Source organism: Malaya genurostris, chromosome 2 (assembly GCF_030247185.1).
Source record: "Malaya genurostris strain Urasoe2022 chromosome 2, Malgen_1.1, whole genome shotgun sequence".
Lineage (NCBI taxonomy): Eukaryota > Metazoa > Arthropoda > Insecta > Diptera > Culicidae > Malaya > Malaya genurostris.
The window spans coordinates 35,643,811-35,657,205 of NC_080571.1; the positions used below are offsets into that span (position 1 = coordinate 35,643,811).

General features: G+C 38.3%; 1 protein-coding gene across 8 annotated transcripts in view; it reads left to right on the top strand.

Annotated features, from left to right (window-relative positions):
• The first annotated feature begins 4,732 nt into the window (after positions 1 to 4,732).
• The window catches only part of LOC131433051 (segment polarity protein dishevelled), a 30,158-nt gene continuing 21,495 nt past the window's right edge, over positions 4,733 to 13,395 (top strand). For 6 of the 8 annotated variants that reach the window (XM_058599786.1, XM_058599791.1, XM_058599792.1 and 3 more), the window contains exon 1: positions 4,733 to 5,058. The gene's annotated coding sequence lies outside the window, so the exon portion shown is untranslated. Of the gene's footprint in view, positions 5,059 to 5,078; positions 5,287 to 5,633; positions 5,763 to 13,395 lie in introns of those variants that run through there. The other 2 variants (XM_058599787.1, XM_058599789.1) reach the window with 2 other exon arrangements.

Consider the following 13,395-nt stretch of genomic DNA (forward strand, 5'->3'; position numbering starts at 1 on the left):
TTACAAGCGGAAATTTTTTTCTCGTATTTTGACAGATAAATTTGCAATCGTCATCCTTGCACACCTACGCCTCTAATAGTGAAACACAATGTTAGATCGTCCATAAAAAAACACTTCAATCGATTTATGGTATCGAATTTACTCAGGCATACATCCGGAACACTTAAATCCATTTGCAACACAAAATTTGATGCACGCACGTTGTTCTAAATTTTCATCCATTATAAAAATCGCCACACGAAAATTTTTCAACTTCTTTGTATAGACGCCAAACAAAAACTAATCGTACGATATGCGTCAAAATTTGACAGAATGTGTATAAAAGTGTTGCCAAAAGTTTACCGATTGGACAAGTGCGGGAATTTGAAAATGAAAATTCCGGTTCTTTTTTTATCATAAGGTATATATAATTGCTATATAATCATAGCTACTTTACGGTAGTGTGACAGAATGAATAAAAGAATTTCAACGGATATAAGTTTATTTGAAAAGGCATATATTGGAATTTTATGCTTCGCGACGTATATAAAATTTCAGCAACCGGTTGTGTAATAATATTGTCTTAAAACAGTAAATAATGTTAACATACGTACTGTGATTACAAATGATTATACTGATAATAATAACAAAAATAAAAAATCAATCACAAAAATATTTTTATGATACTATTTGAAAAATATTACTTCCCATTTTACTTGGATTGCATCAACAGCAGTAACAGGAGCACAGGCTTTCAATTTTGTTTAGTTGGTTCCAAGGGTGCGAAAATTTGACATTTTTTTAAACTGTCGCCAAGCATAAGACAGTCACTGCCAACACTACGCTCAGCTGCTACAATCAACAGTAGCCAACACGCAATGACACGAGAGCTTGGTGCAATCATGAGAGCCACAACACACGGCAGCAATATTGAGAGCAGCTCATTCTGTCGCACTCTCTCACAGCAGTCAAAGCCACAACGTTCAATTTGTGGTAGTGTACGGAAATGCTGGTTAGGTAGCTGCTGTATTCGCTTTCGGTCACCGTTTTCGTGGATGTCATGAGCTCAAAATGTCACGACATTTTGATAACTGAACTGTCATATCCACTGTGACCGCTCTGTGGCGATAGATTGAGCACAAACGACGATATTTTCATTATCGGTTTAATTTCAGCAGATAATTGGTATGATAAAAATGCAATCACAAAGCTTGTTCATGAAGATGATAAAGAAATTTACTTTTTATTTACTTGATTTCATACACAAAGTAGCAGAAGCGCACAGTTTTGCCTTTCTGGTATGACGCACATACAAGAAATCTTGACGCAGAAACAAAACATCTTGCGCTCCTGTTATTTTTACAATTCTAGTTCATGCTAAATGGCGTTTAATTGTTTAATCGAGAAAGTGCATTGAAGTAAATCAACCAGCTAGAAATAAAGCAAAAACACCCGAGCTGCCAAAACAAACCTACCATCCAAACTCTGGAAGTCAAAGAAAGGATTTACTCTGATTTTCTCACCGAGCCGCTTCCTTTCAGCGGGAGTGAAGAGAAACAAAACACAAAAGGATACCAAAAAAAACGTCTGCAATGGGGAGCAAAACTTGCATGTGCATGTCTCACTACACCTCATAAGAATCGACATAAAACTAATTTCAACGTTGATCCTTGTTGGTGACTGTCTCTCGAAAGTTGTTGAATTTGGGAAGAGCATATTTTTTTGCGATTAGCCATTCTCAGACTGAAGAGAATAGAACAGCTACCCATGAGAGCGAACGGCGACATTCACGAAAGAAAATGTCATGAGACCTATGACATCTTCCATCCTCTACAGTCTATTTGAACTTGTAGGCATGGCTATTTAATGGCCGCAAAAACATTTCACAATTGTGACGGAGTTCCGGGTTTCGGTTCTGACAATAGATTGTCAAAAACTGCACCGGAATTTATCCACCAAACAGGTTTTTAGTCGTGGAGAATACTTGTGTAAAACAATGAGCTGTTTCCGGAGGGACAAGAACCTCAAATCCAGAATAAAATGACATCCGAAATCTGGCGATCAGGTTTGAATAATGAAGAACAATCTCCATTGTGTGATTTCAGAGTTCCTGTAATCTCCAATAAGGCCAGTCCAACACGAAAACGTTCTTTCTCTACTGTGTCCAATAATGATAATGTTGAAGATGTCAAACGTCGCATACGTTTGCTGTGATGAAGATGTGCTGGTAGCTAATGAGGTGAAACGAATGAGGTGAAACGTAGCAACTAAGTTTTGGTCTAGAACCACACATCCTTCCCCATCTCCAAATAAAGTAGATGCTCAGGATAATATTTTTTTTAGAAAATAAATTATAAATTTGATTTTATTATCTTTATTTAAAACCAAAAATTTAATACTTATTTAGTGGACGTCTCCACCCGCACTGCAATTCCTTACGGCCGTCCCGATACGTGTCCAATTTTTTTCTCAGCGGTCGTCTCGATCCGCACTAAAACTCCTCACGGCCGTCCCGGTCCGCGTAAAAAATTTTCTCTGCGGTCGTCTACACTAAAACTCTTCACGGCCGTCCCGGTCCGTGTAAAAATTTTTCTCAGCGGTCGTCCCGATCCGCACTAAAACTCCTCACGGCCGTCCCGGTCCGCGTAAAAAATTTCTCAGCGGTCGTCCCGATCCGTACTAAAACTTCTCACGGCCGTCCCGATCCGTGTAAAGTTTTTTCTCAGCGGTCGTCCCGATCCGCACTAAAACTCCTCACGGCCGTCCCGGTCCGCGTAAAAAATTTCTCAGCGGTCGTCCCGATCCGCACTAAAACTCCTCACAGCCGTCCCGGTCCGTGTAAAGGTTTTTCTCAGCGGTCGTCCCGATCCGCACTAAAACTCCTCACGGCCGTCCCGGTCCGTGTAAAGGTTTTTCTCAGCGGTCGTCCCGATCCGCACTAAAACTCCTCACGGCCGTCCCGGTCCGCGTAAAAATTTTTCTCAGCGGTCGTCCCGATCCGCATTAAAACTCTTCACGGCCGTCTCGGTCCGCGTCCAAATTTTTCTCAGCGGTCGTCCCGATCCGCTATAAAATGTCTTCCAAATCGAGGTCGTCATTTAAAATGACCAACTATGCTCGTTTTGTTTTCCCATGTATAATTAAGTTACATTCATTTTCTTACCTATTCTGTTTTTGTGCTAGATGCTGCGTTTTTCTTAAGAAAATTTTTCGTCAACTTGCTATGATTATCAAACTAACTTTCGTCTCCTGGCAGGATCGCCATTGTGTGATTTCAGAGTTCCTGTAATCTCCAATAAGGCCAGTCCAACACGAAAACGTTCTTTCTCTACTGTGTCCAATAATGATAATGTTGAAGATGTCAAACGTCGCATACGTTTGCTGTGATGAAGATGTGCTGGTAGCTAATGAGGTGAAACGTAGCAACTAAGTTTTGGTCTAGAACCACACATCCATAATTACATCACAATATTTTTTTTGAAGAGTTCAAAAACAATTGACTGAGGTCGTGGACCATCTCGCGAATTATTTAAACTTTCAATTTTAATTTGTAAGTCGGCCAGGTATTTTTATCGAGTAGCTAAATTTAACTAAAACTGCGGTCCATTTTAAAGTTTGACGGATGATAACTACAAAATAACTGCTCGATTGTCAATTTTTAACTGAAAGTAAAAATAATTCAACTGACGAATGTGCACAGCCTTAAACTATCCTATTATATTATTGAGAATCTTCATTGAAATTCGGTCACTTATCTGTGCATTTGTTTCAAAATTCAAAATAAAAGTGTGCGTATTCGGAATCTAGGTGGTTAATTTGTAGCGATTCCGGGTAGTAAATATGTACGAAATGGTAATTCGTGTTTATGTTTAAGTAACTATTGAATTGATTGATTTTTTTTAAATTGTTTTGTTTCTCTTCATTCAAAATTTATTGAAAATGTCTGAAACATAATCAGCGCATTTATATTGATGATAAACAATCATTTCAAGAAACTGTAATATGCAACATAATAAATTTTGATAATACTTCAAAAAATTTGATTGTTCAATAGTAATATGAATAATATGAATTATTATTTTATATTCTCAGGTTAATTTTATAGGCGTTTTATTAGAAAAAATGTGAAATTAATTGAAACTTTCTCGATCGCACAGTGAGCAAAATTTTCCCCTATTTAACTCATAAGCTAACTAATGTCGTTTTTCATTGAGAACACTCGTGGAGTGTTTTGCTCGATTCGTGCACTTTTCGTGCAGTCGGGCAATCAAATCCGGTGCACTGTGTTTCATTGATTTGCACCGCACGAAAAAAATGCACTTTCGGGGCAATTCGCGGGCAACTATTTTGCACCCGTTTTCTTTTAGGAGCAGGTGTGCAAACCAAAATTTACAAAACCGTTTCATTGATCGGCTGTCAGGGCAAAACACTGGCACCGAGCGAGTGGAATCAATGAAATACACATAAGAATCACTTGACTTTTTATTGAAAGTCCAGTTTTAATTACGAATGTGTAAAAAACAGATTTCTTCAGAATAAACCTGCCTTATATTTTATACATATTGACGACAGCATCATCTATTGACAGTTTAAAACACTACCACACACCGCCGGCCATGTTTGGGCATTATTGTCTGCTGTCACCGTACGCACCCCTGACGGTGACGAGACGAACTTTTCGCCATTTTGCACGATTTCGCCTCGCCCCGTCTGTCAGTGAGAAGCAAACGTCAAAAAAAAGTGTTCAGTCGCCCAAAGAGCAGCAGCCAGAGGAAGTAAAAGAAGTAAATTAGTCTCCGCTTTGGACCGAAAAACTAGTTAATTACTTAGTGAATTTTAACCGGAAACCTGTACCCGTACGTACCCCGGAACAGTGGCTACCGGATGTGATATGTTTTGTTCGGCCCCGGACGGCTTTGGTGCCGGGAAAAGTGTTTTCCAAAAAACAATTCAGGCCGCAGTGTAGAGTAAAAAGTGAGCCCAGAAGAAAAAATGTTCCAGCCTGACGTCACACAGCTCACCAGTAGCAGCAGCAGCAGCCCTCGTAGTCGTAGTCGTCGTCTTCGTTGTTCTCGAAAGGTGTGTATACATGGCCGACCGCTGTGTGACTGGAGGAACGAGCGCTGCTTACTTTCTGGTTCCGATTTATGTGTGCGTGTTTTTGCTCGTAACATCAATCGAGAAGATTTTTTTTTTCCTACTTTGAATTCCGCTGCCAGCGGAGTCTGTGCGTGCGCCCGTGCGTTGATATTTTTCGCTGGATGAATCTGGTGTGATTAACGATAACTGGCATGGAAGGACAGCCAGGTAAATTTGCATCGGATTGTTGACAGGCCATCGCTAATTGTTTGGTGAATCCGGAATATGGAGAACAAAAAAAAAGTTTATCGGTCGACAGATCGATTCGGTTGTATCCGTGGCGGTGCGTCTCAAGTGTAAATTTGTGTATTTTTCTTTCTTCTGACCAAAGTAACGGGTGAATGTTTGAGGATAGAACCGAATTTTATGGTTTTACTCGGCCTTTTCAAAGTGTTACAAGTTAATGAATGATGCAGAATCCTGTGAATGTGAATAATTGTTGAAAGAAAAAATCTCGAGAAACTATAAAAACTTTAGAACTATACTATTTTTGTTTATAACTAAGCGATTCTCAGAATAAACATGCCACGCACATGTCGTATGATCCTAATTTTTCAGTTCGTTTTTTCACAAGAGAATGTTTCTATGCTTGTACCTGCAGGTCTTTATGGGATAATGGAGGATGTACGATCTCTTTCGTATAGGTAATAAAACCTAGCATGAAATCAGTCAGGGTTTCGGATACAAGGTATTTCATTATGACCCGGATTTGTGATGTTTTGTTTTTCAGAATGTTCGAAGAGTATTGAAGTACTATTTAAACTATATTAATTTAGACGTAACATGTAGACGTGATTTTTTGCTTGCTTGAATAATAGTTCCGACGGTCGTTGTCATGTCATTTCAATGTTCAAAATGAAAACAATTGGCAACTGTTGTACATAAATAGTGGTATCTAAGGAGTCTATTTAATTTGTTCTGTCGACAATGCACATTAATTTATATCCGATTGATTCGGTTTAGATCTATTCTCCCTTTTCTATGATTCATTTTCAAGTTATGCTAATCGTGGCTAACTCAATTGTTTTAGCAGTTTCAGCGATTGGAGTCTTCAGGTTCAGATTCATTCGGGAAAGTACGGAATCTTGGCATACACATTTTCCCTGATTTAATTATTGTTCAATACTACACAACACTCTCCTGTGACATCGTACATAGTAGTAAATGATGTGAAATCGTTAAAATATAATTTCCTGAGATGCTCACATCATCTGCTAACTCTGGCGAATCCACTTTAAGAGATCCCAAAATAATTTGAGCTTGTATCTTTAACTTTCCACACTTCTATGCACTGAGTAACGATCAAACAAATTGATTTACTTTAACTTTGAAATAGTTTACTTGACTCAAACTCAACTCGGTTTTACCAGGAATTCGGCTGCGGATGTACCATTAATATTGATCGTTAAATCCAAAATAGCCTCTCCTGATTTTTTGTCATGATCGTGCTCTTTAAAGTTTTCCCTCAAACTAATTGTTTGTCAAAGGTTTCCGACAGACCCATAGTAACTGTTCTTATGTCTTGTTTTGTTCTTGGCCTGTAACCAAAACTACTTGTCTTATCTTTCCAAAAAAATATGATTTATCTGAAATAATGATAAGAATTCAAAATGAAAGTTGTATATTGCACTTCAAAGAAAAAATATTTCGTTTTGATTTCGATGAAATTTTGCTGTTTCCAAAGTCCAAAGTCTTCATTGTCGCGATAATCTAAAATTTCGATTCGCAAATGCAAATAGCTTGCCAGTTAATGAGCTCACTTGCAAGTTTGTGGGCAAAAGCGAATTTAAACTTGCTAGAGACATCATCCTATCTTCCATTTCAATATCCTGGGTTTTCAGCTTACTACTGCTGCATCATTTGGCATTTGTGCTTTTCTGGGATTTAATTTCTTGGTGATATCAAAATTCGACAGCGTTGGATTTGTCCTAATATTTATCTTTGAAATACAATTAGGAAAATTTTTAAGAAGACGATTTATCCAATTTGCAAAATCTGACCCCCACTCCATTGGATTTTAAAAGTGGTAGTCAAAAAGCGCAACTATATCATCAGCTTTTTGGCAAAGAAAACATTTCAAACTGCTGTCAAAAATTTGTCCATTCGACCCGACAACAATGAGTGCAACAGTAAAATAAACAGATTGACCGGATATGTAAAATTTATTCTCTACTGATTGGCTCTGATGTAACAAATATTAAACAAACTCTTTCATGGTTAATTATTTCACTAGTGCTATTATCATTTCAATGGAACCAAATATCATAATCAATTTGTAGGAATCGATTAATTGGTTACCTTCCGAACTAAATCAATATGATCTCATAATGACTTTCGAAGGAGCCGAAGATTATCAAAATTCGTTCAGCCATCTCCGAGGAAATTCACACATACACATTTTTCGACATCGTTAAGCTGAGTCGAATGGTATATAACACTAGGATTCTTCAGAGCATCGATCAAAAGATGATTCTATGTATTTTCTATAGAAAAGGCCTAAATTTTTTAATTTGATTTTTTCAGTTCGGATTACCCATTTCCAGTAAAAGAAAAAGGGCGTACCGTCAGAGTCATAACTGGACGACGTGAATACGAACAAAAATGACTTGCTTCTTTCACACTTCGTTCGTATTAGTTGACTGTCAATGTGAGTTTTGCAACTAAATATTATTGCTTCGCGTTCAAAGTGGTACCGATGCATCTATACTGAAGTATGACTGGAACTGAATTAAAAAACTCAATTGGGAACCTAAGATTGCTTCGAAATCAGATGTGGAATCCAGATCAGCTCATGAATTCAGTTCTAGAATTCTGAAACTGAACTCATTTTTAGAATTCCGAACTTCAAATCTAGTCAAGAAACCCGTTCCTAAAATATAGTTCCATAATCTCGAATATGGATTCAACATGCTTCTTTTTAAGTTTTAGAATAGAAAATAACGACTGGGCGACAGAATCTAGCGATTATGGTGGGTGCAGTTCACATTTTAATTTGTGGTATTTGTTCAGCCGTTCAAATGACAAGTAAACTGTTAAAAAACGCGGCACCTACCTTGCAAACATTTTTTTCAAGTCCAATGCTCATTCAAAATTGCGAATAGACATCTTTTTTTTTTGTATCTCTACGATGTCAGCTTATTACAATAACTGATGTAATAGATATAAATGTTTCGTACTATATTAGTTGAGTTAGTTTTTGTGATCAAAACAATAAAAATTTATTAAGTGCGGTGAAAGACATTTTGCGTACTCGACGAACTGAGTCAAAAGGTATATGACACTCGGCCCTCCGGGCCTCGGTTTAAAAGTCGGTTTTCACGGTGATTGCATAACCTTTCTATATGAGAAAGGCAATTGATTAAAAAATATTACCCAATTCAGCTTGAGTATCATACGTAGAACAGGAGCGCTGGGTATCTTAACGCCAATTGAAACGCGCCATTCATACGGTGCGCATTCTGTGTGTTCGAGACATGCAAAGTGCTGCGCTCCTGTTACTCCTATAAATCAATTCAAACAAACGGGGTTAATTCAAACAAAACGGTTGGAATTACAGCAGCCTGTCGTCGTTAAAATCATTATTTGTGGACAAAAATAAAGTTGTTCTTATTTACCACCTTATGTGCATCGAAAATCGCAGCCATTATTTTTTTCAGCTGCGAAGTTATTCAGTAGCGATTTTTTATTGGTAGAAGTATAATAATTAAATCTTGCACGAATCACTTCGGTGTCGAACTGAAGCGTAGTGGAAATTCAGCAAGGAAACATCATCGGAGACTTTTATCCCTTTCGATTATCTCTTCAGCGATATTTTTGTGGGTGAAAATTTTTATTTAAGTTTCGTTGATACAAAAAAAACACTTGTGAACTTTGAGGCTTAGAGTTTTGTGTATGCTTTTAATGATTTGTTTTTAGCCTTGTTAGGACGTAGAGCCGTCCTGAGCTACTTACAAATTTGATTTCAATGTATCTAACGAGAAAAACAGATTATAAAAATGGCATGCGAATAAAACTATGTAATGAAAATTGCGAAAAAGTTACCGCAGAAACGGGACTCGAACTCGTAGCCAACTCCTAACCGGAGAAATTGATTTACCAATTAAAATCATTAAATGGAAGATGACGCTGATGTGCCGCATAGGCAGCAAAAGAAACTAAAACAAAATCTCAAATTAGCGTCCGACGGCAAAGCAGAAAGTGAGTATATACTTGCGATGCGGTCTTTGTGTCGGTTTTTGTTGGATGGGTTTTCATACAGATGGGACTGTAATTTAATGCTGTGGCGGCCAAGTAAAGCGAAGCACGCTTGGTGCTTCTAATCAGCTAGACTGTCTCTTCATGTACTTTCATATGCAGGGTAGTTTAACATTAGATTACTCAAGGAAGTCATTTTGACTGCTTTTCGATTGCAATTGGAAAAACAATATACACACAATGGCACAATTACGTAAAATTGTGTGGCATTTTGTAGAATATAACTTGTTATATGACTGTGAATAATATAAGAATAATGGTGAAATTTGTTTAAATATTTTTTTACATATTATTGATTCTATTACAGTTGTCAGCTCCTGTTTACTGGTATATGTATTGTATATTTTTACATTAAAGAATGTAAATTCGTGGTGATTTTATGTCACGATAACATGATGTGTTATTACGCCGGAGCTCTTTTTAAATGTTATAATTCGGTAATAAATTCTGCCAATGGAATTGTCGAATGATTTTTTTCTTGACTATAATTTGAATTGCTGGTAGATTTTCAGAACATAAATAATCGAACAACTGTTGATCATAAGCTTTCATGAAACAGTTTAAGAATAAAACTATTCTTAATCCACCTAAAGGTGTGATAATGTCTTTCCCTTTCATCGACACAGTCTGACACAAATTTGGCCTCATTTTTGACACAAATTTATGCATATTGATTCGGTTGGTTCACAAATGCATGCTTCAGCGTTTATGTCACACTTTCGGCAACATTTTGCAGATCAAGCGTGTTACATTTGAACGTGATCATAGGACACTATAAGTCTCCCTTCGCGAGTGGCAAAGGAAATGGGACAGCTCAACCAAAAGCAGGTGGACACATCGGCTCATTCCAAGAGTCTCCGGATGGATCGACAGACCCCACGCCGAAGTAAACTTTGGCCTGACGCAGTTCCTCACAGGTCACGGTTGTCCCAAGTAGCACACGTTATTACACTTCAATGACAGTAACTTATATGACACAAATTCATGGAACAAGTTGAAGACTTTGCAACGTGCATTATAACTGCTATGTAACCAGAAAAGCGTAAGAGGCGGAGCTTGTGTGACTTACCAAGGGTTGCCAAACAACTTCTCAGTAAAGAATATTTGATTTGATTCAGCGCGCACATCAGTCACAATGAAACAGAAAATATAAGTTTGTGTCAAGTTACAATTTGTTGATGTTTTTCACATTCCACATTTACGACCAAAAATTGGCATCCGATAATGAGAGCTAAAATATAGAATTCAATATTCTTTAAACTCACTATATCTACTCAAAATCTTAGTGCTATTCGATATTTATGGTGAAGTTGATCATTGTACTTATTGAAAACGTGCGCGCCTTCGATATTTTGTTTTTCAGAACTTCGACATACAAAATAATATTCACATTTTTATTCTCGTCATATGTAATTTTCAGCTAAAAAGTCGAAATGTGCTCAGTTAGAACTTTTATGTGATTAATATTAGTTTTTCATATACCAAAGTTAAAACAGTTGACCAATCGCAATAATTAAAAATCGCACTTTTTTTTTCAAATTTAATGAATTTTTCATTCCCTAGTCATAATGGTAGCCATTGGCATAAGTTTTTCCATGCATACTCTGCCGTGACAAAGTGTAGAAATATTCTCTCTGCTAGTGCGAATGTACTTCCCAAAACGAAACAAATTTGCTTCGTACATGTGCCGGCAAAAAATTTGCGTATAAGCGCAGATTTTACTTTAGCCAATTTTTTAAACTAAAGGAATTTTTTACTTATTCTACTTATTGATTTAATATTATTGTCCGGGATAATGTACGAAAGCTTTCAACCGACACTGTAATTGTATTTCTTTGTTGCATCACAACGAATACGGTAACCGATATGAAATCATTACTTAACTTTGTCTAATAGTGTGTCACTTTTTCATGGACACATTTTGTTATGGTGACCATTTGGCGACTAAAAACAGTCAATGCGAGCACGTCGTGAAAGTTAGTTACGTTGGAACTTATTGTAACTATGATGAGATGTCAATTCGTAACACTATTTCGACTCCAGTGTAACAATCATAATACGACTTGTTTCGTCGTGTTTGTCATGCGACCATTATGCAGCATCTGTTTCATTTTTATTTTTTTTTGACAAGTTACATGTGCTACTTGGGGTTTTAGGTGGTACCTCCATAGGTTCGGCCACGCGGCATCTCCTGCTTGCCCTGGCTGCCCAAATGAGCTTGAGACGGCAGAACACGTCCTGTTTGCCTGTCCCCGCTTTGCGACACAAAGGAATGGTCTACTGGATGTATGTGGCAGAGAAACTACACCAGAGAACCTAGTACAGAGGATGTGCTACAGCGAGGAGAACTGGAACGCAGTGTCGACCTCGACCTCCCAGATCGCGGGCATCTTGCAGCGGAATTGGAGCGCAGAACTACAGGCAGCCACGACCGCCGGCCGCTTATGAGGGATCAGCGAACAAGCGTCGGTTCGGGAGTTTTTCTGTTGTCGGGGAACTCTCCGTCGGTGTAGTCTTCGCCGGGGATTAGACGAGTAGATTGCGACGTAGCTCCGGAATGGATCGTCGGGGCGCCAGTGAACCGGAAGCCATCCTCCAATCGGAATCATTGGAGCGACCCAGGCATCCTGCCGATCGATCCGTTCACGGGTATCGGAAGCGACGGTTACGGAAGAACTTCCATCGCCGGGGAATTCTTCGCCGGTGTAGACTAGATCCATCGTCGGGGATTAGCCGAGTAGTTCGTGACGTAGACCAGCCCTGGGTCGTCGAGGCGCCAGCGAACCGGAAACTAAGCTCCAACCGGAATCGCCGGACCGAACTCGACATCCTCCTGGTCGATCCCCTGTAGCGAAACGAGTGGCTCAAAGTCGAGTGGTAAATGGTCTAAAAGTAGGAGAGAACGACGTAGACGTCCATGACGATACATAAGTCCGAGAAGGGTGCTTTGAGCATCGCTAGCCTTCCACCCCGAAGTAATACCTAACGGTAGTTCCGGGGAGGAAGGACACTATATGAAATAATTATATGGGTAGTCATTTGTACATTTATGTATACCTGAAACTTGAAATGATAGCCATAATTTTGAAATCGACCCACAGCCAAATTTTTGTTTCGAACGCTCCTAAAATTATCGATATCGGTTAATCCATATACAAGAAAATTGACCGGTAATGAGTTTTGACGTCTACGTCACTTATGCCGCTATATCACCGGAACCGTAAGTGACACAGCCATTTGAACTTCAAATCTGTTTAATTACCCAACAGTAACTTTCAAACAATCCTAACTTAGTTAAAATCGGTTATGCTATCTCTGAGAAAATTGAGTGGTAAAAAACAACGCGTTTTGGGTACGTCTACGTCACTAATACCATTATATCTCCGGAACCAAAAGTCACAGCCATTTGATCTTCGAATCTGACTGGCCCAATAGTACACGGATACAAATCCATTTCCTGTACCACGATTAGGAAATAATGAAAATCATAAGATATTACTTCTCCTCAGACCATGCCCATGATGATTTTGAGTGTAAATCCCATAAAAAAATCATGATTCAAATCATTTTGCTCATAATATCACTTATAATAGATCAGATCTCATGGAAAGACACGTTCCATGATTTTCAGAATTTCTTAATCATGGTACGACAAAGTATTTTGATCCAAGTAGCGTTCTTCGGGAAAATTGAGCGTCACACAGGGTCACACACAAACAGATTTTTCGATCTCGTCGAGCTGAGTCGAATGATATATTACTTATATAATTCGTTTTTTTCAGCAATTCTATTGCCTTTCGGCAAAAAACGCTAACGACTGATATGAAATCAACTTCAACTGTGGTAACGGGTCATATCCATTTCGCCGAAAATTGTTTCATCGAAAAGGTCATTTCGCTGAAAAAGGTTATTTCAAAAACAGAACAAAATATATTAAAAAATTGCAAATTCAGGTTATTCGTCCAAAATATCTATTTATTCTTATGTCTCAAAATGGTTTGACCAGGCCTGCTGAGTTGGCCG